Genomic DNA, 25,955 nt, shown 5'->3' with positions numbered 1-25,955 from the left:
TCCCAGGTGGCGACTCTGAAATAAAGAAATAAATCCCGTTTCGACTGTCCTTTAATTGGAAAAACTCCCACGCACCCTCGCGGGGGCGGAAAAAGGAGGTGCGACAGCTCTGGCGACTCTGCTGGGGACAAGACCCAGAACCACTGGTTCAGGGTTCAAGAATTCGAGCTTAAAATAACTGTTATAGTTGGCTTTATTTATTATCTGATGTTTACATGATATATGCCTAATGTGCTAAATGATGTTTTTACCGCTTTAATATTATCTGAATTGTGTATATACAACTGTTACGAAACCCCCTTCTTTCTGAGTCTTCTAAATTTATGGTGCACACGTGCGCGTGGCCCACCTTTCTGTTAAAGTCATACCAAATAAGACGAAGTTGGGACAAGTAACTAGGCCGGGTAGACTTTCGTGCTCCCGGTACGTTGCCCCCGCTTCGGCTCAAACTGTCCGTTTGGGTAAGCCAGGGCTAGATCAATATGCCTCAGGTTTTTTCACTTAGAATAACTCAGCTTCATGCCGGATCCCTAGTAGGAGCGTTTGTTTGCATCACGTGCATTTGACTTTGGAGACTCAACACAGGGGTTGGGTCTGTCTAGGACAGGTGTACCAAAAAATAAAAATGACCATCCTGATGCATCTTACTTGCTCCTACCGCATTTATTTGATTCGTACTTGTGTGCTGACTGACTTTTGAATATCAGGAATAATTTTTTTAAATTGAAAAAAAGAAAAGAAATAGCGGTTAGGGAATTGATTGTTTATTTTTGAAAAAAAACCAATGCCCAAATAACTGTCAAAACTCTGCCGAAATTTTGAGAAAATGAAAAAAAAAATGTTTTATTAGTTTGTTTTATTAAAAGCAAAGGAAAAATAGAAAAAAAAAGAGTCGTTGTTCTGTCTTGTTTTTAAAAAAAAAATATTAGAAAAAAAATAGTTTGTCTTGCCATAAAAAATGAAAATGAAAAAGAGTCTTGTTTTAAAATGAGTTTTTATTTATTTATTTGTTTAGATACCAAAATAAAAATAATTAATAAAATAAAAAGAGTCGCGTCGAAAGTGGTTTTATTATTTGTTGCAAATATGTATATATATAAAAATCCAAAAAGTTTTTCTTTATTTCCAAAAAATGTATATATATCTTTATTTGTTGCAAAAATATTTGTCGTGCCAAAAGTCTAGAAAAGTTTTTTAGACTCCCAATTTTCAAAACAAAAAATCCAAAAATATTTTCCATTATTGACTTCTTTAGAAAGTCTTTTTAATTATTAAAAATATATATATATTATAAAATAAAACAAATTCGAAAATATTTTCCTTCTTCTTCTAAAATATTTTCCTTCTTCTTTAAAAATTGAAAAGAAAATTCAAAATTCAAAAAATATTTTATTTAGAAATCATTTCTTTTATTAAAGGTAAAATTCCAAAAAAAAATATTTTCTTTCTTCTTAGAATAAGAAAAAAAATATCTTCCTTTTACTTTTGAAATTCTCAAAGTTCAAATCAAAAGAAAAGGAATTCTTAGAAGTCTTTCTTTCAAAAAGAAAATCAATCAAAAATAAAAAAAATATATATATACTTCATTTCTTCTTTTAAAGCAGTTCTTTTACCAATTCAAAAAAAAATTTAAAATTAGTTTATTTACTTTATTCACGACCTGCCCGAACTACGCGGGTTTGATTCTCACCGGATGTGAGATACGTAGGCAACCCTCATCGGGTCCAACCCCCTTTTTTGCTAAAATAGCCAAAAACCAATAAATAAATAAAAAACATGTCAAAATTTTAATTTTGTCATAAATAAGTCGGGCAGTGTCCAGCCTCCCCTTTTGCTAAAAAAAAATAGCCAAAAAAAATATGTCTAATTTTGTCATAAAGAAGTCGGGTGACGCTGTTTTATCAAGACATAGCCGAATGTTCCCGAAAGGGACGCTGGAAGGCTGACTTTGCATAAACAGCCACCTTTTGGGTCATTTTTTAAGATTTGGTCCAGTTGACCCACACAGCCTTAAAAATCTTGGTCCCCGAGGCGTTGAAGGGCCGTGTTTGCAACACTAGGTTTTTATTGTAATTATTTTTAAAAAAAAAATAAAGAGTCGACGGTCATGTGAATACCGTTTGGATTTTTGGTCAAAATATGCCGAGCCAGCTTCGGCCGCGTCTTAAACCGTTCTTGCCGAAATAGCCTCAGAGTATCTTTCAGTTGTCGAAAGGCTATTTTCGTAAAAGAACGGACAAGTGTGTAAAGTGTCATAAAATAATCCTCTCCGGCCTCAAAATTTGGAAGGGGCCACATTTGCAAAAAATAACCGTTTGGTTGCATTTATCAAACGGAGAAAGGAAGCTGGCCGTTTGTTTTGGAGTTTGTAAAACTTTTGATTATAATATGTGGGTCGTTTGATTTTCAAGTTTGTAGGTCATTTTTAAACCTTTGAAACCCAATATGAAAATTGAAAAAAAATGATTAGTATTGCTTATCTTTTATTGGTCCGAACTATGCAAGGTCTGATTCATGCGGGGGCATGATACGTAGGCAATCTCTATAAGATTCGACCACCACAATAAAATATATATAAGAAAATAAAATAAAATAAAAGTGAATAAAATTTTCAAGAAAGTTGGGACGACATAAGCAGTCGAGCAAATGCATAATAGAAAGGGGATATTTGTCTAGGAGCATTGCATCTCAACGTGTAATTATATATGTGTTAAATTCTCAAAACTAACAAGTTTGTTCATTTCCAGAATTCAAGCAGTTAGTTTCTCTAAAGAGTATACTGGCATATTATCATTATCACACGAGATCAAAAGGACCAATACCCGAAAGTATGTCTATCCCAGATGTTGACACAGGTATTGAGCTAGAGGAGATGGATGTCGGGAAAATGAAAGAAGAGATGTTTAAACTCAAGCAGCAAATGGCTGAGATGTACCAAGCCTGGTCTACAGGACAGTTACCCCCATCTTACCCAACTAACCCTGCTCCATCAATGACCCAAACTCAGGATAATATTACCACTGAATTATCCCCAAATTTCCCCATTTACCAACACTACCGAGGAACCACCTCTCAGACACCGCAGTCTCCACCTCCGAAACCAGTTTCATACTTTCCTCCACCTGTGACTCCTGTTTTCGTAGCACCTCCCCCGGATACATTCCACAAATCTCCTAGTGATCCTACATTCTAGGCCCAGGATAACCAATATTACCCCCCGGAGCCCACCCTCAAAGCCTCCGAAATCTATTCAACTACTCCTCGTTTTGACCTCCCAACCGAAAGTGACAAGCCAGCCAAAAATGCTGAACAAGAAGAGATGTTCAGGAAGGTCAAAAGTCTAGAACAATCATTCCGAGACATGCGAGGGTTAGGTGGGCAAGTCAGTGTAGCATACAAGGATTTGTGCTTGTTCCCAAATGTACAATTACCAGTTGGCTTCAAGATGCCTAAATTTGACCTATACAATGGGCACGGCGACCCAGTAGCCCACTTAAGGGGTTTCTGCAGCAAGATGCAAGGAGCTGAGGGAAAGGACGAATTATTGATGGCTTACTTCAGTCAAAGTTTAGGCGGATCAACTTTGGAGTGGTATACATGCCAGGACCATGGGAGATGGTACACCTGGGATGACCTGGCACAGGCATTCGCATACCATTTCCAATACAATCTGGAAGTCATCCCAGATCGACTATCTTTGAGAAAATTTGAGAAGAAACACAATGAAAGTTTCAGAGAGTACGGCTTCCGGTGGAGAGAACAAGCAGCAAGAGTGGATCCTCCTATGAAGGAGAGTGAAATGGTAGAATACTTCCTCCAAGCCTTGGAACCAACTTACTATGCCCATTTGGTTTCAGCGGTTGGGAAATCATTCAACGAGGTAGTGAAGATGGGAGGTATGGTGGAAGAAGGCCTCAAGACAAATAAAATTATGAGCTATTCAGCAATTAAGGCAGCTACTCAAGCTATTCAAAGCGGGGTAGGAGAAATAGGAAGAAAAAAGAGAGAGGAAGCAACGGTAGTTGATTCAGGAATTTGGTCGGGACCCAGAGGTTCACCGCCTTACTATAATCAACAACAACCTCGCCAATCAACTTACCACCACAATTCATCCCAACACTACTATCACCCTTCAGAGCCCCATTCTTCCATTAACCAAGCCCAAACATACACTCAGCCTCCGGTTCGCTCGCAATGGCGCGCACCGGCTCCCCAGAACACACATACACCACTGCAAAACACCTATTCACCACCAAGAGCCTACAAGAACCCTCCAGGGGCAGGTTTCCGGGGAAATCAGGCTTTCAGAAATGAAAAAATACAAAGAACATTCACTGAGTTGGGGGAAACCTATACTGCCGTGTTCCACAAATTAAGGCAGTTAGGCTTGTTAAGTCCTGTTGAGCCCAGATTGCCAAATCCCTTTCCCAAAAATATAGACCACTCGGTAAGCTGTGAGTATTGTTCGGGGGCTCCCGGACATGATACCGAGAAATGTTGGAAGTTGAAACATGCAGTACAGAATCTTATTGACACCAACAAGATTGAGGTTCAGACACCAAAGGCACCCAACATCAATCAGAACCCGTTGCCGGCACACCTTGAAACCCACATGATTGAGCTAATGCACGAAGGAGGGAAGCCAAAGAAACCCTCACAAACAGTGATGATGATCCGTGTCGGTTCAAAAGAAATGTTAACCAGTGGGAAAGTGGTGGTATAGTTGGAAAAGGTGGATGACAAGCCAGTTATGGTGTTGGGAAAAGGGTCCAACGAGGCAGATGTGCAGTTTGTGGGGTTGAAAGCAAAAATCAACAATTGAATGGCTACTCCTCTTCCTATACGAAGGGAGTCTTGGTAGTGGGTTCTGATTTTCTTTTTTGTTGTCTGGATTATTCCAGGGTTGTAATCCAGATCTTTCTTGTGCTCGCAAAAGTGTGAAACCTTGCTATCCCGTATTTTAATAAAGTGAAAGTTTTTTTTTCTTTCCTCATTCCTTATATTGTTTTAATTTTTCTTCTTATTTTTATCTTCTGAACAGTTCTCTTTCTACTGGTTCTAGTGACATGGCATGCACGACGGATCTTCAACCTAGTCTAAAAAATCAATCTGATTTCGAACTTATAGTACAAGATTGTGATGATAAGTCGGAATACGATAAGGATGAAGCCTTCGAAGAAATTAACAGAGAGTTGAGCCAATTTGAAAAAAAAGCCCAACTCAAATGACACGAAAGTCGTCAATCTAGGGGATGCAGATGACATCAGGGAAGCTAAGATAAGCATCCACATGGAACCAAACATCAGGGAAGAACTAATCAAAGCACTTACTAAATTCAAAACATTTTGCATGGTCATACGACGACATGCCGGGCTTAAGCACCAATCTAGTGGTTCAAAAATTGCCCACTGACCCGGCATTACCCCCCGTCCAGCAAAATTGAGGAAGTTCAAAACCAACGTGAGTGGGAAGATTAAGGAAGAAGTGACCAAACAGCTGAATACTAAGGTTATTCGGGCCGCTCGATATCCTGATTGATGGGCTAATGTGGTGCCAATGAAAAGAAAAAAGAAGAAGAAGAAGAAGAAGACGGAAAATCCGAGGTGTGTGTTGATTATCGCAATCTAAACAGAGCAAGCCCGATGACGCTTTATGATCAACAGATATCGAAGGGAAATGCGTCGACATGGCTATCAATTCTGACGCAGTTAAGAGATATTATGATTTCTGGTAATTGTAATTGTTGTTTGTTTGTACTTAGCATTTATCAGAGAATGAAATGACGGAGGCAATTCTTTCTTCTATCCAAACATTTTGACCTTTGCTTCCCCTTTTGAGCCTTATTTACTCTTTCATACCCCTCTTTTGGAATCAGTAATGAAAACGAAAAAGTAATGATAATAAGAACAAAAGAAAAGTCAAGAAAAAAAACAAAGGAATGGGAACTACGTTTGACGTGATTCCTCAAAGAAGGATACGTAGGCGCCTCACGGCTCGGTCATAGTGTAACATAGTGTGCATAAGGTAACATAGTATGACAAAATAAAAATCCCCGAGCAAGAAAAAACTGGGGCAGAAGTTGGCGCTTGTAATTTTGTCAAGAAAGTTTGATTCCAAGAGTTGTACTATTTTACCCCTAAAAATTATTTTTGAACTTTGGATACCCCCTTTCTACTTTCAGCCATACACAAAAACCCCTATTAATGTCCAAAAAGACCTCCCGATCAGTATCTGAGAAATGCTAAGTCAATTCAAATGGAAGTCGGGAATAACACTCTGATCCCCAGCAAAGAAGAAGATCATAAGCTGAAAATGAATTGATAGCCGAAAGAATCCCCAACAGAGAGAGTCATATCGGCAGCACTCCAATCCCCAGCTGAAAAATAAAATAAAATAAGAAAGTCTTATCGGTGAAAACCTTCAGAGGCACCATAAGGCGACGGGAGTTGAGAGAAATGAGAGAGTCTTATTAGTGAAAACCCCTCGAAGGGCACTATGAGGCGACAAGACAAGATTGGCGGGAAGGATCCGCATTTGGCAAAGAGTTGAGTGCCTGTTTATCCCCAGCAACATGAGGCCGTCTGGAAGGTTGATTGATACAAATAGACTGGGTTGATTAATCCGGAATGCGCGACATGATCGTTGGAATCGGTTATATTATTCAGATAAGTTCTTTTCTTTCCTTTTCCCTAGCATTTGTTCAGAAAGACTTCTTCTTTTTTCTATTTTTTGAAATCATCACTTTTTCATTTCTTGGTTTAAAAGACTTTACCTTCCCAGCAGTTTGTTTTTGAAAAGGATTTTCAGAGCTTACTACCAGTTGCCAAAATGATGCAAAGCAAAACGCGAATAGGACACACCAAAGACAAGGCGATAAAGAGAAAAGAAGTTGGTCGCAAGACCAAATGATGAAATGGGCCTAGATCCCAATAGGACCAAATTTCCAAGGGAAGTTGGAGAAAAACAGGAAAACAACAGTTGAGAAAATTGTGGACCTAATTCCAAGAAGGCCCCCGGCAGATCATCGAGATGTAGGAGCATCCCCGACAGATTTTCGACCAAGTTCCAAGAGGGTCGGACAACATAGAGTGGGGAAGGGAGAAAGGGAAAAAACCATCCCAGTAGGAGTATCATAACCAACCACTGGGTTTTTAAACTAACAAATTTTGTTTGGTTTGAAACAGGTAAAGGGAATGGCAGTGAAGACCATAAGGGAAAATGCAAACTGGGGCAGAAAATTTTCTTTTCAGTTAGAAAATTTTCTGGAAATCAGGTACCCATTTGGGGAAGAATAAAGATAGCATCAAGGAAGTGGTCTTTGAACCAGGGTTGCCCCCAACATAATAAGCTTCCAATGGAGGAAGTTGATCCCCAACAGACAGAACAAAGAGATGACATTTGTGCTCAGAAAAGCAAAGAGCCATTATCCTCCCCAGCAGCTTCCAGAAGAATGAAGCATCGATTTGAAGGGATAAAATTCCCCAGCAACGTTATCCTCAACAATGTTATCCCAAGAAGATAACACTTTTATCCCCAGCAGTGTTAAGAAAAAAAAATTGAATTTGAAGGAGGGAAAGAAAGGAGACTCCCCCAGTGGTATTATCCCCAGCAATCAGGCGTCCACCTGGAGAACAAGGAAGAGCAATGAAAGAAACAGCAATCAGGCATCCACCTGGAGAAACAAGGAAGAGAAATGGAAGTATTTGCAGTCAGGCCTCCACCTGGAGAACAAGGAAGAACAGTTGAAGTATTAGTAATCAGGCATCCACCTGGAGAACAAGGAAAAACACCAAAACTGGGGCAGAAGATTTTCTGCCATTGTCGGAAATTTTCTCGGAGGAACGAGGAAATCAATTCAAGTTTTAAGAGATAGCAAGACAACACGATTCGAAGAAAAACAATCGGAGGTAAGACAATTCCAAGATTTTGAAAATGGGATCATCCGCCCTCGAATAGGATATTTCGGGTTCATCCGCCCTCGAATAGGATATTTTGGGTTCATCCGCCCTCGAATAGGATATTTCGGGTTCATCCGCCCTCGAATAGGATATTTTGGGTTCATCCGCCCTCGAATAGGATATTTTTGGGTTCATCCGCCCTCGAATAGGATATAATGGGTTCATCCGCCCTCGAATAGGATATTATGGGTTCATCCGCCCTCGAATAGGATATTTTGGGTTCATCCGCCCTCGAATAGGATATAATGGGTTCATCCGCCCTCGAATAGGATATTTTGGGTTCATCCGCCCTCGAATAGGATATTTTGGGGTTCATCCGCCCTCGAATAGGATATAATGGGTTCATCCGCCCTCGAATAGGATATTATGGGTTCATCCGCCCTCGAATAGGATATTTTGGGTTCATCCGCCCTCGAATAGGATATAATGGGTTCATCCGCCCTCGAATGGGATATTTTGGGTTCATCCGCCCTCGAATAGGATATTATGGGTTCATCCGCCCTCGAATAGGATATTTTGGGTTCATCCGCCCTCGAATAGGATATTTTGGGTTCATCCGCCCTCGAATAGGATATTTCGGGTTCATCCGCCCTCGAATAGGATATTTTTGGGTTCATCCGCCCTCGAATAGGATATAATGGGTTCATCCGCCCTCGAATAGGATATTATGGGTTCATCCGCCCTCGAATAGGATATTTTGGGTTCATCCGCCCTCGAATAGGATATAATGGGTTCATCCGCCCTCGAATAGGATATTTTGGGTTCATCCGCCCTCGAATAGGATATAATGGGTTCATCCGCCCTCGAATAGGATATTCCGGGTTCGTCCGCCCTCGAATAGGATATTTCGGGTTCATCCGCCCTCGAATAGGATATAATGGGTTCATCCGCCCTCGAATAGGATATAATGGGATCATCCGCCCTCGAATAGGATTTTATTTTCAAAGATGTTGTTGAAGTCAGGAGCCCGCCTGAAGAGAGGAATGGCGCTTATTTTAAAGTTGTTGTTGAAGTTGGGAGCCCGCCCAGATAACAGAGGCATACATTTCAAGATCAAGTCAGAGGACAATAAAACAGAGGGTTACAATAGGAATCCCCAGCAGGAAACAATAAAATTCCCCGGCACCGGGAAATAGAAGGTTGCAACAAGAGGTCACAGTATAAACTCAAGTGCATGTGTCAAAAAGAAGAAAAGCACCGAAAAAAATGCAAGCAGACAAGAAAGCAAGGCAACAAGAAAAATTGCAGTATAGCTTAGCTTCTTGTTTTCTTTTAAGCACGGTGTAACAAGGAGATCGATAAGCAGTAGTAATAGCATGCAACAACAGTAACATTGCAGTCCAACGGTAGTCCCAACTACAAAAATTTCCCGAACTACATTGACCTGATTCTTGTTTAGCCCAGGATATGTAGGAAACCTTTGAAGCAAAGGTTCGGTCAAATCTTTTTCAAAAAAATGCTTCACACGGAGTACTCGGATGGGCAAAAATCACTCGCTTTATCTTTGCACGAAAACCCTTCGTGTCTTCGGGCAAAGAGGGGCAACTGTAAGCACGTGATTTTTGCCCTATATGAGAATTACTCCCAAAAAATTCAAAATAAAATGATTTTCCTTGGTGTGAAATTTTGTGAGATTTTGTGATATTTTGGATAATTACTTGTATTTGTCTATGTTTGTTTATTTGTTAAATTAATAAAAAAATACAAAAATATGTCGCATTTGCATGTAGGATTTAATTCTATAATTGTTACTAATTAAATTTGTTTACAAAAAATTAAAAATTACAAAAATAGGCATCGTTTGCATTTTAGCATTTAATGTCCAAATATACAATTTTATGCTTAATTATTACTTAATTGTGCGTTAATTGTTATTGGGAGTTAATTTGCGCTTTTATAACTTAATTTAATTCTTAATAATAGTTTAAGTATTTTTATAATTTAGTTTTAGAGAAATAAAAGAAGAAAGAAGAGCGAAAATATAAAGAAAGTCGGAATTGGGCCTCTTCTTCGATTTCAAGCCATAGGCCCAAAAAATGGCCCAATCTTCCCTACGACCCAGTCCATTTCGAACTGGGTCGACCCAGTCCATAACCCAAAAGACCCAAACCCCTTTTGTCTTACATTTTACAAAAACAAAACAAAAACTAAAAGAAGAAAACCCTAAAATCTAAACCATCCGCCCCCCCTCTCCTATCTTCTTCTTCTTCCTCCAAAGCTCCAACCAAGCATCCATGGCTGCCATTTACCTTCTTCTTCGACACACCCTCATCGTCCAAACAGCTGCTGCCCAAGCACTTCATCTTCTTCGTCCACCATTGTTGCTCTAGTTCGTCGTCGTTTGGTCGAGCTTCATCTTCTCCGGCAAAACAGTCCGTCGTCGCCACCAGTTGCTTCTGCTTGTGTGTCGACTAGCCCGTTGTTTGTTCCTTCTGTTGTTCGAAGCCCCGTCACTGCTGCTTCTGTCTCAACCAAACAACCAAACGAACACAGCCATGGACGAGCTTCGACGTCGACCATGTCGTCGTCCATGGCTGTCCGTGCTGTGCTGCTGCCTGTCGCCACCGCTGTTGCTGTCTCGACGTCGTGCTGCTGCTGCTCGTCGCAACAGGTGTTGGACGGACTGCTGCTGCTGCTCGTCGCGGCAGTAGCTACGGGATGCTTCATCTTCTCTTCGTCTTCGTCGTCATTTGTTCGAGCTTTGGTCGAGGCTCGGACAGATTTGTTTACAATCAAAGTTCTTCGTTGATTCATCTCCGGTTAGTTGTTTTTGAGTTTTATTTTGTCCATATTTCATTTTTATATTTCTAAAAGTTAAAATCGTTAAATATTTGATTCTTGTTTTGTTCGTTGTTTATCGTTGAAATCATTTTTTCTAGTTTGTTCATGTGCATGTTGTTTTGTTAAATTAATTTTCAGATTTCAAAATAGAAGTTTAATTAGTTGTTTTCATATTCATTTCATGTTTGTATTATTGTTTAAGTGAATATTTGTTAGTTTGATGTTTGCTAGATTCAAATTGAAATTTAATTAACTATTTCTTCAATTTGTTTCATGAGTTTATGTATTGTTAGAAATTGTTAATATTGTTAAGTTCAAGCTTAAGTTCATAATTGTTTATTCGTCGATCTTGTTATTTGTCTTAAAGAATTTAGTTGTGTTAAAGGAAATATATTGATTTAATCGTTTAATCCGTCATGTTTGTTGTTTAAAATAGATTTAATTCATGTTCATACTTTGTTTGATTGTTCTTGAATCCGAAATTTGTATAGCTTGATTTTTTGTTTACCAATTGTGATTATTTCTTGAATTTGTCTCATAAAGTTTAATATAGGAATTGTTGTTGTAATGTTGTTAGAGTAGTTGATTTTAAGTTCAATATGATTGAAGTTAGAAATCTAAATATACTTGTTTGTTGTAGTTGTTGAATCCGAAAATAGGATTGTTTGTTGCTAAAAATTTGTTCAATCAAATTTTAGTTGTTCTTTGTTGTTCAATTTGTGTTCGTGTGATTTGTTGTTAAAATGTTGTTAAAATCGTGTTCATGTGATATTGTTGTTATGATGTTCATCCGTGTTCATATTGTTGTTTGAACATTGTTAGAAATTGATCATATTGTCTATATTTTGGTTAAGTTTGATTAATTGATGTGTTATAGCTGATGGTTAGTTTGGTAAATTTGTAGTACGTTCAGGGGTAGTTTGGTAATTTCAGTAAGGTCAGAGGGGTATTTTAGGAATTGTACATTTTGTAATTGTTTATATGAAGCATGGGGGACAAAATAAATGGGGTGGGTTGTGATATGGTTATTTAATATAAAGGGGGGACAAGATTTAATTTAAAGGGGGAATCTTGCATTATTTTATGTTAGGCATGGGGGACAAAATGAAATGGGGTGGTGTGATTTGTTTATTTAATGTAATGGGGATGAGTGAGAAGATAATGGGTTGGGTAGAGAAAAAGTATTGATTTTAATTAATGAAAAGATTTATGGGATGGGATTATATATATGAAGTCTTGAACACAAGACAATACAGAGAGATAAACGAGAGAAAATACACAGACAGAAGAGAAAAAAAAACGGGAGAGAGAAACAAATCTGAAAATAAGAGAGAGAAAAGAGATGAACATTTAAGAGAGAGAAAATTCCGAAAAATATTTAAGCTTTCAAATAAAAAAAATTAAAAAAAATATTCTGCTTTCTTTTGTTGTTTGAAATCAGAATTAATTGTTGTTTCATCAAAGCTGTAAGCTTTTTGTTTTTTTGGGATTACTACTCCACCGGTCCGTTACTGGGTTGTTACTGTTGCTGGGCTATTGTTGCTGTGTTGTACTGATTTTACTGCTGCTGCTGATTCTCATATTCATTTTCTTTTGCTTCCAATATCAGGTACACAACTGAAAAGCTGGTTATTGTAATCCGAAATATGAAGCATGAATACATATGAAGAATGAAAATTTGAAGTTTTAATTTCGTTTTTTCTTTGTTCCCTTTGTTGATTGTATTTAAGCTATTTCATGAATTACTAAATAATAAATGGAATAAGAAAATAATATCATAAGTTAGTCTGTAATAAATTAGTTCGGCAAAATAGGTTAATTCACTAGTTATGATGGCTTCAAGACTATAGGTTGATCATGAACAAGTAGATAAATTTAGCTAAGACACGAATTTAAATTAAACATCGTAAACTAGGCATTAAGGCATGACTTGAGCTTAAGCAAGATTAGAAGAACGTTTAAGTCTAATAAACTTTCTAATAAGCTTTAGTAATTATGGTTAAATCTAGTTTCAAATGATTGTGAATAATTAATCTCAATAATATTTTTTTAAAAAAATAACAATGCTGAGTTTTAATCTAGCTATATTTGTTTATTTTGAATTTTAGTTGTTGAATTTTTATTTTATTTATAATTTCGAAATTAAGAGTAAAATTCCTTTTTCATCAATATTTGTATTAATCAAGAAATTAGCATGTCATGTTTTCTTAAAATAATAAAAAGCTAGTAATTAATTAGGATTTTCTTTCTTTATTTTAGAGACTAATTTTTATAGAAAAATGTAGTCGCTTTAAGATTTGTCCATTTAAAATAAATGAGATGAGCCTCGCTTAATGAAATGTATAGATTGCGGGGCCCTCAATAAATGTACATTTAATCGCTTAGAATTAGGGAGGAGCCGTTTTAGCAAATTTCACGGCCCTACCCAAAATAATGATACACTAGACTCTTTAGGCGCGATTTAATTAATTTTACCTTCTTAAACTCGGATGCGCATTTCATGCGACCCAAATCTAAATCCTAAAACATTGAATAAAAATGTGTTCCGGATTGCGGGTGCATTGATTGCGACATGATTTGAAATACGTTTTCACAATGTTGCAATTCTTCGTAAAATAATAACAATAAATAAATAAAATAATAATAATAATAATAAAAGCGGCTAAGAGATAAAACTTGCACATGAGTCCATATTTGTATAAAATCAGATAATCAAGCCAAATATAACAGTTGAGCGACCGTGCTAGAACCACGGAACTCGGGAATGCCTAACACCTTCTCCCGGGTTAACAGAATTCCTTATCCGGATTTCTGGTGCGCAGACTGTAATACAGAGTCATTCTTTTCCTCGATTCGGGATTAAAATAGGTGACTTGGGACACCCTAAATCTCCCAGGTGGCGACTCTGAAATAAAGAAATAAATCCCGTTTCGACTGTCCTTTAATTGGAAAAACTCCCACGCACCCTCGCGGGGGCGGAAAAAGGAGGTGCGACAGGGTGCAGATATCACGGCCCTCTGTTAGTCGTGTGCAGCCGTTTTTTGCCATATTTTTCGAGGTCTCGGAGCTCGTTCTGGGTTCGAGGAGTGTTGTCTCATCAGGTTTGATAGTGAGTAATCCGTTCAGGCCTCGATACAAAGAGCTCCCAACTTCGATTTCGATCTCATATATTCACACTCTTACCTCATTTGATCAACCCGAAAATTGATGTATGTGTTAACCCCGGTTTCACCCGTATACAGATAGTCCCCTCATTTTCCAGTGAGTAGGTTTGCTGAAACTATGGGAAATTATAGATGAACCTCGGTTCGTTCCTTCGTACATTTCAACTAAGGTGACAGACAAGCCGAAACATCCTTCCAATCGCATCGTTCTGACTTTGGACATGTGTCGAACATCGGTAGGTTGTCTTCGAATGGTAAACATCGCGTAATGATTACATTCTTCCCTATAAAAGTTTCGAGCCTCTTCACTTTTTTCACCTTCTGATCCTAGTATCATCGAACGTTATAAAGGTTTTCAGCTTTCACAAATCTTCATACCTCGCTTCTTGAACCTTCACATCTTCATCTCCAACCTTCAAAACTTCATGTTTTTTCTTGGATTTTCAACCCAAAACTTCATATCTTTATTTCTAACCTCCAAATCTTCATACGCCTTCTTCAAATCTTAATATATTTTCCCAGATTCATGATGGCTAAAACTTCCAAGTGTGTACCACAATAAACTGCCCTTTTACCTTCTTACCAGGTCGCAGATATCGATGTGGATGCCCCCGAGGTACTTCCAGATCCTCCAATGAAAAGCTTCATACACGGGGGCTATTCTTTCAAGGATAATTTCAAGGTCGGGTCGGACTTCGACAAACAAGACCGAGGCGATGGAGCATGGAGATACATATGCTTCGTTACTAAAGATACCCTTCCCACAGTCCGAGAGGACTGTAAATGGGAAGGTAAGGACGTGGTTCTCCCCAGGTCTAAGGATGATATCACTACCTACGTGGGGGTGTATTTAAGTGTTTATACTTACCCCTTCACACTGGGCCCGATGCACCCCATATTTTTGTACGCAAAAGTACGCCATAAATAAATTGATGAAAGCTCGGAAATGAGATGTTACACTCCGCATTTTCATATGTTAAAGTTTCGTCATAAGTTAATCCACGTAAGTTCGGGAATGGAATTATTTTGAGATTATAAGCATTATGCTATTTCAAACAAGGGATAAGTAAATTCGTGAAAGGTGAGAGGGAAGGAAAATCGAAGAAAATGAGTTTCGTCAAAGTTTGTCAATTTGGGATAAAATACGGTCCGAGCTTTATTACCCAGTATTTATGGACTAGTGCCATACAAAGTACCACATGACTATAACAATAAGGTGTACAAAGTGTGTTAAAAGTGAGGAGTATTTTAAGTAGTTTAAGATAATTCCTAATTATGTGAATAATTGAATAATTGTTGATTAATAGAAGATTAACAAGTTAATCAAGTGATTAGTGGATAATTAATCCAAATATTTGGATAACAATTACATCTCAAAATGTGGCAGCACATCAATACAAATTGGTGACTCTTAAATCATAACTCAAGGTGGCCAAATTGTATGAATTTTGGTGGCAAAGTCTTCAAAGTGGGGCCCACCTAAAAATTTAATATACCATTCCTAGTTCAAGATTCACTTTCTAATTATATCTCTTAGAAACGTTACTCCAATTCACAACAGATTTTCAGCCAAGCACTTTGAAAGGTTACCATCCAAATCACTTTCTAATCTAAAAAAAACATAGCAACGTTAATTCCATTTCTAAATAGCAACGTTGTTGCCAAATTCTTAAGGAAAGGTTTCGACCAAGATTTTCTTTGCATAAGCAACGTGATTGCTTCAAGTTTTTCATATGACTTGTTCCGTGTTTTGTCGCAATTAACGTGTGTTAGAGGAATTGTCAAGATAATCGGCTCAGGTATGTTACGACTATCCCTTATTTCTTTTGGCATGATCCATACGATACAAATGAAACGAGCAAATATACAACTTCCATAAATGACTCTATTCATAGAAATACTAGAGATGATTATGTTCTTGATTTCCCATGTGTCATATTATTCTATCATCTGTTCATGGGTCTAAAAACTACGTAAGCTGGTAAAGTTTATTTCATGATATTAATAAGAGGCATAATGGTCTTATGATGTATCGAGAGATTTTATTAACGTATTTCATATGCATTTCATGCATTTATACATGCACACTGACCCATGACCAGATGGCGTTATATACACGTATATATATGTATATGGGATATGGGAAAGGTTATGTTGTTATATACGCACCACCACCTGATCAGCTGGTCTACATTGATGATTTTGCCCACAGTGGTTGAGATGATACGATGGGATGCCCTTAGAGGCTTGATGATGTTATGAACACATGTACCTACACACAACATGACATTCATATGCATATGCATGACATTATGAGTATTTCATAATTTACAGAGTTGTTCAGACTTATATGTCGAGTCTTTTACTCCATGTTTCTCTCATGTCTATTAGTTACTGATTTCATTCCTTACATACTCGGTACATTATTTGTACTGACGTCCCTTTTTCCTAGGGACAATGTGTTTCATGGCCGCAGGTCCGGGTAGATAGGTCAAGATTCCTCCAATTAGGCTATCAGCTTAGCGGAAGGTGTTGGTGCGCTCCATTTGCTCCAGAGTTGCTTGTTTGGTCAGTATGATTTAGACGTGTATTGTTTGGTATGGCGGAGTTTTGTTCTGACCTTTATGACAATTATGTATTCTTAGAGGCTTGTACATAGATGTCATGTTCGTAAAAGATTGTATGGCCTTGTCGGCCTATGTTCAGTGTACAAGTGGTTATTTTGGTCTTATAGGCCCGTATGTCTTATGTATAAGCTGGTATTACATGTTGTATTCTACTTATCTCACGGCAACCTCTTTGACTCAGTTATCTATAATAGTATGAAGCGAAAGAATATGTTATGTTGGTACTCGGTGGAGTAAGGTACCGCATGCCCGTCGCGGCCCATCGATTTAGGTCATGACAACCCAGTAATACTGGCCTTTTGTAAGTGGAACGAGGTGTGCCTCGGGCAAATCCACCCATAGCTCTAGAGTACCATGATCTTCCTATGCCATTTTATGAACAATACTGAATCTTCTCGGTTCACCCTCGACCACCTACTCTGTCTGTACAGTCCTGAATTTTCCGAGGGGGACTAATCAAGCTTGTTTGCCGAGCCAGCAAGGCCTATTTTTCGAACATCGATGAGGATCGAGACCGATGTTGGAAAGAGTGATTTGTTCGAATAAAAACTAAAAACCCAATCCATCCCGATTTCCTATCATTCCCCAAGAAGTGGAACACATCTCATAAGTGTAATCTTTCCTTAATTGTCAATTTCCCTTCATTTCTTCTCTCATCGTTAGTATTTGTGGTGATGCAGCTGTTGCCCGGTTTCCTAATGCTTTCCCCTGGCTCAAGGAAAGAATCGAATGAATCTTCAAGCAGATGTCATACTATGAGCGCACTTGGCGCAGACTTTCGAAGGGAAAATGGGAGGCATGTTCTCATGGTAAGTCTCTCCCCTGAATAGTTATTACTACGCCCCAAGCTTACACGATCCTGACCTTTTCCTTTCCCATATAGGTTTGCCTAAGACCACTGAACTTAGGCCACTGGACGGGGACGAGGATACATCCTTACCCATCGAACCATCTATTTCGGGATAGCCTGGTTGCTGTCGTAGAGGAGAAGAAGAGGAAATTAAAGTCCCGGACCCCGAGGTGAAGATAAAAAAGAGGGCAGCCACCTAGGCTCATAAGCCCAATAAGAATACTAAGCCACGGATACCGGACTCTAACTTACTTCACCGGCTTAGAGATGAGCCCGAAGAAGATGACATCTTTGTCGACCATGGATCGACCCTTGCTGGGAGCAGGCGATGAGCGAGAAAAAGAGCCACGAGGTTGATCCCCTTCTGATTTGAGAGGCCGAAATGGAAACAGGAGTTGTGACCTCCCCGAGAAACTGTTCTCGTTCTGAAGAAGGTGAACGATGTGATAGACATAATCGAGACGCCCTCCTATATGAAGTCCATGCTTGAAGAGGCCCAAGTGGGCAAGGAAAAGTCAAGTGAAGGAGTCCAGGTGCAGATGATCCTCTCCACTCCTTCTTCGATAGCATGGACATGTCCACATTGGAAGATGTTTCTGGGTTGGGTCACTTGGAGATAACAAAGAAGGACCGAGTACGAGCCCAAGATTTGTGAAGCAATTCCGTGCGCGGAGCGTGGACTCCGAGTGTAAGAGGATGATTGTTCTCACAGTCCCAGAGGATGCTCGGATCCTGTCTGCCCAGTAGGTGTAGCCAGCTACCTCTGGTGCCCGGTGACCAAGGAGGACCAGGCAAAGATGAACGGGGTATGCACGTCAAGTCTCCTTAACGAGGTGCAACATACGCTGAACCGGGTAAGGTTCTAACTCTTTCATACTCCCTTCATGAATCCTTCTTAAGTTTTCACTTGATGTCTCTTACTAGTTCCACTATTTTACAGGCTTCAGTGCTTCATCATGAAAGCTTTCTCCGATACCTCTTGGAAATCAGCCAGCTCGAGTTCGAGCTCAAAGAACAGGTCTTGAAGAAAGACATGTACAAGCTTCTTAGTGAGCAACAAGATGAGGCTCTTAAAGACCTCCAGGCCGAGCTGGACAAAGATCAGAAGGAGGCCTCGATCCTAAAGCGGGAACATGCTGGCCTGGTTGAAAAGGTATAGGTCTTTGAAGCTAAAAACAAGGAGCTAGTCGTGGTGACTAACAACACAACCTTGCAGGTCCAACAGAAGATCGACCTGATCGACCAGCTCCGAGCCGAGATGAATAAGGTCAAGGCCATGGACGAAGTGTGGAAGGGCAGGACGGATATGCTGGCTTCAGAGAAGGAAACTACTAAAGCGTAGCTGGCATCAGTTGAGAACCAACTCTGAGTGGCGAAGGACAAAGCTAATAAGTGGTCTAAGCTGAATGATGATCGCTGAGCATAGTTGAGCTCGATTATCGTAGAATAGGATGTCCTCGAAAGAGAATATGAGGAACTAAAGTCCAAATTGGACACAAGCTTCACTAGTGCCGAGGAAATGGTGGCCCAATACAATGCCCTAAAGTTAAAGGCTGAATATGTAAAGTGACTATCCTAAAGAAAGACCCTCGAAGAGATCCACATCCCAGGTTTCAATCTGTTGGTCGAGATCAAGGCATCTAAAAAGCTCGAGGATAAGGCAATGGAACTATACGAGCCTGAGGGTGCCGAAGGCTCTGAGGGTTCCGAGGGCTCCGACGAATCTGAGGGCTCCGACGGTTCTGGCAATGAGTCGGGCCCCGGTGAAGACCAGGCATAGATGCCATAGTACTTTTTCAGTTTTTTTTTCTCTTATGTATATTTTTATTTTTATTTTGAGGTTGTTTTTATTGGGCCTTTGTAAATATATTTTGGAATATATATGAAATTTTCCCTTTCTAGCAATATCGTGACTTTACTTTTCTAGTATCTTTTTATAATTTCTATTCATGTAATGTTTTGATGCCTTAACATAGAGTCAAATCTAGTTATGGACATATTTTTTGGAGGTCCAAACATATCCCGATTTCGATACAACTTTTTTTGCTCGAGGAATTGAAACCTCTATGTGACCAGAAGTTTTCAAAATACTTAAGTGATTTTAGATGATGCTTTTGACGAGGGTATCATTTTAGTAGGTTTTGACTTTTAACAAAGGCCTTACTTTCTAACTACGAGCATCGGACATCTCCAAGCCATTTTTAGGGTGGTCGTAGCCTTTTGTATTTGGGCACCGCCTAATAGGTTTGGTGCCTCCAAGATTCGACAGACCGAATTGTCCGAACTTTCTTTCGGCAAGAGTACCGAGTAGGGGTAGCCCTTGGGGTAAATAGTCCCCGAGTAGAGGTAGTCCGTGGGATCTTAGGATCCGGAATTGAAGAAGCGAAAATGTGTAGTAGCAAGGTGGAACTTTCTTTCATCTCTCAGCGTCAAAAGTACATGAATGAAAGCGCATTAAAACTTGTATCATGGCTAGAGTGGACTATGTGAGCATGGTTCATGAGACCATTTGTCCCTTATAATGAATCCTAACCACCAAGGGTTTTTCTTTTTTTCTTGCTAAAAACCTTAATTCAAGGGTAATGGCCCTTAGTATTTGAGGTCGAGCTTGATAGGGCTCGGATATTGTTGATATAAAGTGAATTATCACTGACTCTGATATCAGACCGATCTTCAAATCTAAGTTAGAATGATTTACTGTTGCCTCATTAAAAACCTTGTCGAGAAACCCATTTTGGGACAAAACCAATTCAAGGGAAAAAAAGTGCAACACGTGCTTTCGGACCTAATAGCCACATCCATCCCTGGCCGTTTTCCTGTAAATGTTAGTCCCATTCATAACATGATTAAAGAGTAATTGAGTTTGTACCTTAGCTATAGTACCGCTTTAAGTGTGTCACATTCCAATTGTTTGGTAGTTGCACACTGTGAGTGTGATGAGTTTGTACAAGCCTTTGCCGATAATTCCGACGACTCAATATGATCCTCCTGAATGGGTCCCAACTTCCCCTCGTTCGTGTTCCGGGTGTGTAATGCTCCTTTCCTCAACACCAAGTCCCCGAACTTAAAGTGTTGTAGGTTGGCTCTTTGGTTGTAGTATCTTTCTGTTTGCTGTTTATAGGCGGCCATACGGACTAGGGCGACTTCCCACCTTTCATCCAATAGTTTTAGGCTCATGATCATGACCTTGCTATTTGACTCTTCTATCGCATATTGGAACCTGAGGCTCGGTTCTCCACTTTGACTATTATTAAGGCTTCGGCCCCGTAGACCAACGAAAATGGGGCATTGGCCAACCTCTTTTTCAGCTTTTGAAGTATGGTCTTGTTTGTTAGTTCTTCCTGTCCATTCCCACTAGGGTGGTAAGGTGTTGATAGCAACTTCTTAATCTTTTGATCTTCAAATAATTTATCTACCTTGCTACTGCTGAATTATTTCCCATTATCGTAAATGACCTCGGCCGGAATCTTGAATCGACATAGCATATAGTCCTAGATGAAGTCAATGACTTCTTTCTCCCAGACTTTTTTGAGTGCTTGAGCTTCGATCCATTTGGAAAAATAATCAGTCATGAATAATATGAATTGAGCTTTACCGGGTGCCCTCGGTAGGGGACCGATGAAATCCATTCCCCAATTCATAAATAGCCATGGGGAAAAGATCGAGTGGAGTAGTTCACCCAGTTGATGGATCATCCGGGTGTGTCTCCGGTAGTCGTTGCATTTTTGTACGAAGTCCTTCGCATTTTTCTCCATTTCAGCCCAGTAGTAGCCTGACCGGATTAATTTTTGGACCAAAGATTCTGGCCCAGAATGGTTCCCGCAAGTGCTTTCATGAACTTCTCTCAAGGCGTTTTCGGTATCTCCCGGCCCCAAGCATCTGATTAGCGGGCTGTCGGACATTCTCCTGAATAATTTCCATTCGACCAAGCTAAATCTGGCCGCCTTGCTACGCAGAGCTCTTGATTCTTTGGGATCCGAGGGTAATTTTACGGTCATTAAGTAATATACGTACTTGTTCCTTCAATCCCAAGTTAAACTCATGAGTTTCTATCATTGATTTCATGAGTTGTACTACTGTTCCCAAACTGAATTCATCAACATCGACCGATGACCCAAAGTTAGCCAGAGTATCGACCTCGCTGTTCTGATCTCGGGGCACGTGCTGCAGGGTCCATTCCTTGAATTGATGCAGCATTACTTGTAATTTGTCTAAATACCATCGCATCTGTTCTTCTTTCAATTAGAATGTCCCATTGACTTGATTTACCACGAGGAGGAGTCGCACTTTGCTTCGATCACCTCGGCCCAAGGCTTTTAACCAATTCGACACCTGCAATTATGGCTTCATACTCTACCTCATTGTTAGTCTATTTCACAGTTCTAATAGACTACCTAACTACATTACCCATAGTTGGTTTTTACGCGATGCTGAGCTTGGACATCTTTGCGTTCAAGGCACCATCCATAAAAAGAGTCAAAATTCCTGAAGTGGTCCCCAAATTTAAAGTCGCCCATGAAGTCTACAAAATTTGAGATTTTATGGTAGTTCAAGGTTGAGACTTGATATCGTACCCGCTGATTTTAACGACCCATTTGGCCAATCTCCCCAAAATATCGAGTTTATGCATGATGTTACTCAGTGAGTAATAGGTTACGACACATGTGGGATGGCATTGAAAGTACGGTTTTAACTTTTTGGAGGAGCTTGGCAAAGCTAGCGCCAATTTTTCCAGGTGACGATACCTTGTTTCGGCCTCGCCTAGAGTTCTACTAACATAGTAAATAGGAAATTGCGTATCTTCTTCTTCCAGGACTAAGGTTTCACTTTCCGCCACCTCAAAAACCGCCAAGTAAAGGTACAACTGTTCGTCCGCCTTCGGAGTGTGGAGTAGGGCCAGACTCGATAGGTACTATTTGAGTTCTTCTAAAGCTCATCGACATTCCCGGGTCCAGGAAAAGTTACTCTTCTTTTTCAACAGTGAGAAGAACCAATGGCTTTTGTCCGAGGACCTCGATATGAACCGGCCTAGGGCTGCTATATGCCTGGTCAGTCTTTTAACGGCCTTGACATTGTTCACCACAATGATATCTTCTATGGCTTTGATTTTGTCGGGATTGACCTCGATCCCACGATTAGATACCATGAACCCGAGGAATTTCTTGATCCGACTCCTAATGCGCATTTCTTTGGATTCAGCTTCTTATTGTATTTCTTCAATATGTCGAAGGTTTCCTACATATATTTCATATGGTCCTCCGCTCGTAGGGACTTGACTAACATGTCGTCAATATAAACTTCCATTGATTTTCCTATCTGTTCTTCGAACATCAGGTTTACTAGGCGTTGATAGGTGCCACTGATGTTCTTTAATCCGAATGGCATTATGTTGTAACAATAGGTGTCAAATTTATTGATAAAAGAAGCCTTTTCTTGATCCCCTGGGTCCATACCTGAAATAGATCGAGAAAGCTAAGTATCTCGTGTCCGACCGTCGCGTTGATCATCCGATCGATGTTAGGAAAAGGAAAAGAATCCTTAGAGCATGCCTTGATCAGATCTTTGTAATCCACACATATTTTTAGCTTATTTCCTTTTTTAGGTACTACCACTATGTTAGCTAATCAATCCGGGTATTTAACTTCCCGAATTGACCCTATTTTAAGAAGTTTATATACCTCGTCCTTGATGAATGCATGCTCGACCTCGGGTTTTTGTCTCCTCTTCTATTTAACCGTGTGGAACTTTGGGTCCAAACAGAGCTTATGAGTGGTCACTTTTAGGGGGATCCCTTTCATGTCAAGGTGAGACCAAGCGAAACAGACTATGTTAGATTTAAGAAATTCAATAAGTTTTTTATGAGCTCGGGAGTTAACCCCTTGCTCAAGTATATCTTTCGATCTAGTAGATGTTCGATCAATATGACTTGCTCCAACTCCTCGACTGTCGATTTGGTAGCGTTGGTATCATCAGGAGTTACTCCTCTCTCCTCCGGTTCGGCTGGGGCCGGCGTCGGTGATTGCTATTTAATTTCATCCTTTTTGGTCAGCTTCAGATCTTTGATGTCGAAACCGCAGTCACCGAGATTACCTCATCGACCACAAACATTTCCTTTGCTGTCAGGTGCTCTCTGCGGACCATCTTGACTCCTCCCGGTATAGGGAACTTCAGTGCCTGGTGTAAGGTTGAAGGTACCGCCCTTATATTATGAACCCATGGCCTTCCGATAGGGCGTTATACCTCATGTCCCCTTAGATCACATAGAACTTTGTCTCTTGGATCATTCCTGTAGTGTTCACTAGCAGGGTTCTCTCCCCTTTAGATTTTTTGTATGCCATGTTAAATCCGTTCAACACCCGGACCGCCAGCATTATTTGGTCTTGTAACCCCCAACTGCTCTACAACCCTCGATCCAGTGATGTTGGCCGAGCTACTTGGATCAATAAATACATGTTTAACTCGAGATTTATTGATAAGTACGGATATTACTAGAAATCATTATGTGTTTGCATGATGCCCTCAGAATCCTCGTCGTTGAACGAGATGTTTCCCTCCGGGACATAATCTCGGGTACTTTTTTCCCTTGTGATAGATACTTTAGTGTGCTTTATCATTGGTCCTTGGGGGATATTGACCCATCAAATTATCATGTTGGCGTCCCTATTCCTGAAGTGATTTTTGGGTCGATCGCTCAGAAATTTTTGGAGGTGCCCATTATTGAGCAACCGGGAAACTTCTTCTCTCATTTGTCGGCAATCCTTAGTGCCATGATACTTGCACATCAAGTTAGGATCTCTTTGGGTAGGGTCAGACTGCAATGGTCGGGGTTGCTTGGCTTCCTTGATATACTTGATGGCTGATACGATGTTGATTCTAACAATCTTGGTTCTTCTCTAGCCCCAAGCGGCCTATTGAAATCATTTTTTGCTCATCAGACCTCGGCTACTAAGCCTTCGATAGCCTCTCTTTTTGTTCCTTGTGGGCTGATGCCCAGGCCCATTTCCCTTTCAATCTGCATTGTCTGACTGTTATTGATCCCGGACCTGTCTTGGCTCATGATTGATGACTCTCTTAGACCTATTGTTGGCTCTGATGGGATAAGCGGACCTAGAAGGGGCTCTAAGTTGGTCATCCTCAGCTCTTATGTTTGATTGGTACCTATTGTGGATGTCGACCCAAGTTATTGTCGGGTACTCTACCAAATTTTGTTTATCTGCTGCGAAACCAAGGAGCTTCGGGGATTAAGTCCTTGAGTGAATGCCTGAATGACCCAATCATCCTCAACTGGAGGCAGATCTATCCGTTCCATTTGAAACCTTGATATGAACTCCCTGAGCATCTCGTTGTTTCTTTGTTTAACCTTAAAAAGGTCCAATTTTCTAGTCTCGACCTTGATGGCCCCGGCATGACCCTTCACAAAAGCATCTGCGAGCATAGCAAACGAGTCAATGGAACTTGAGGGTAAGTTGTGGTACCAAATCATTGCTCCTTTGGACAAAGTTTCCCTGAATATTTTTAGTAACACCGACTCGATTTCATCATCTTCCAAGTTGTTTCCTTTGATCCGGCATGTATAGGAAGCCACATGCTCATTCAGGTTCGTGATTCCATTATCTATTGAAATATCGGGCATATGTAACCTCTTAGGGATCGGTTTTGGTGCCGCTCTCAGAGGAAAAGGCTTCTAGAAAAACTTCTTGGAATCCGGCCACTTCAATATCAGGGGTGCTTCTAGGTTTTGGTCGACCCTAGAATTGTATGTTTTCACCTTCTTCTCATTGGCCTCAATTTTCTGTTCACCTGATTCCACCCACTTCGCTAATGCCTTATGCATTTTCATTATTTCAAGACTGACTCCGAGCTCGGCTTCACCGACCTCTCGGTGGTTTGTTCGTTGCTTCGGTGTTCTCTCGGGACTTTCTGGGCTCGACCCTGCCAGGGGTGTGGCCTTGATTCTGTAGCTATGCTACCGCTGTCTGTTGAGCATGCAATATTTCAAAGATTAGCTGCAGGCTTACCCCATCACCTTTACCCTCTGTGTTTCTCGAACTGTTGATTGGGAACCTCCGTGAATGCTATTTTCGGGGTCAGTTGACAGGTTGACATCAATAGCAACCTATGAATTGGCGTCGATCGGATCGGCAACTGGGAGTCCGTTGGGATCAATCGGGGGAACCTCATTACTAAGCACCAAATTATTGTTTTCCCCATGATTGCCAAACTCGGCCTCAACGTTCAAGTGAGTTTACTAAGAACTTGACATTTTTAAGCTGACCTGAAATTGAGACCTTAAAGAACAAGCGTAAAATAGAGTGTGTTATGGAGATTTGTTTCAAAACACCACTATTATCCTCAGCCCTATGGTGGGCGCCAAACTATTTACCCTTAAAACGGATTATAATTAAATTTATATCCGATTTTAAGGATATGTGGATTTTTTTTGTAGTTAAAAAACTTCTATTTACCAGTAATATCTACAATGTAGTGTTCAAGCTTAATCTGGACATAAGCCCCAGATTTTAGCCATTCAATTCACTGTCCTCAAGACTAACTACTATACTACTAGGTATAACAT

Source organism: Nicotiana tabacum, chromosome 3 (assembly GCF_000715075.1).
Source record: "Nicotiana tabacum cultivar K326 chromosome 3, ASM71507v2, whole genome shotgun sequence".
NCBI lineage: Eukaryota > Viridiplantae > Streptophyta > Magnoliopsida > Solanales > Solanaceae > Nicotiana > Nicotiana tabacum.
Note: the sequence above shows the minus strand (reverse complement) of the source record.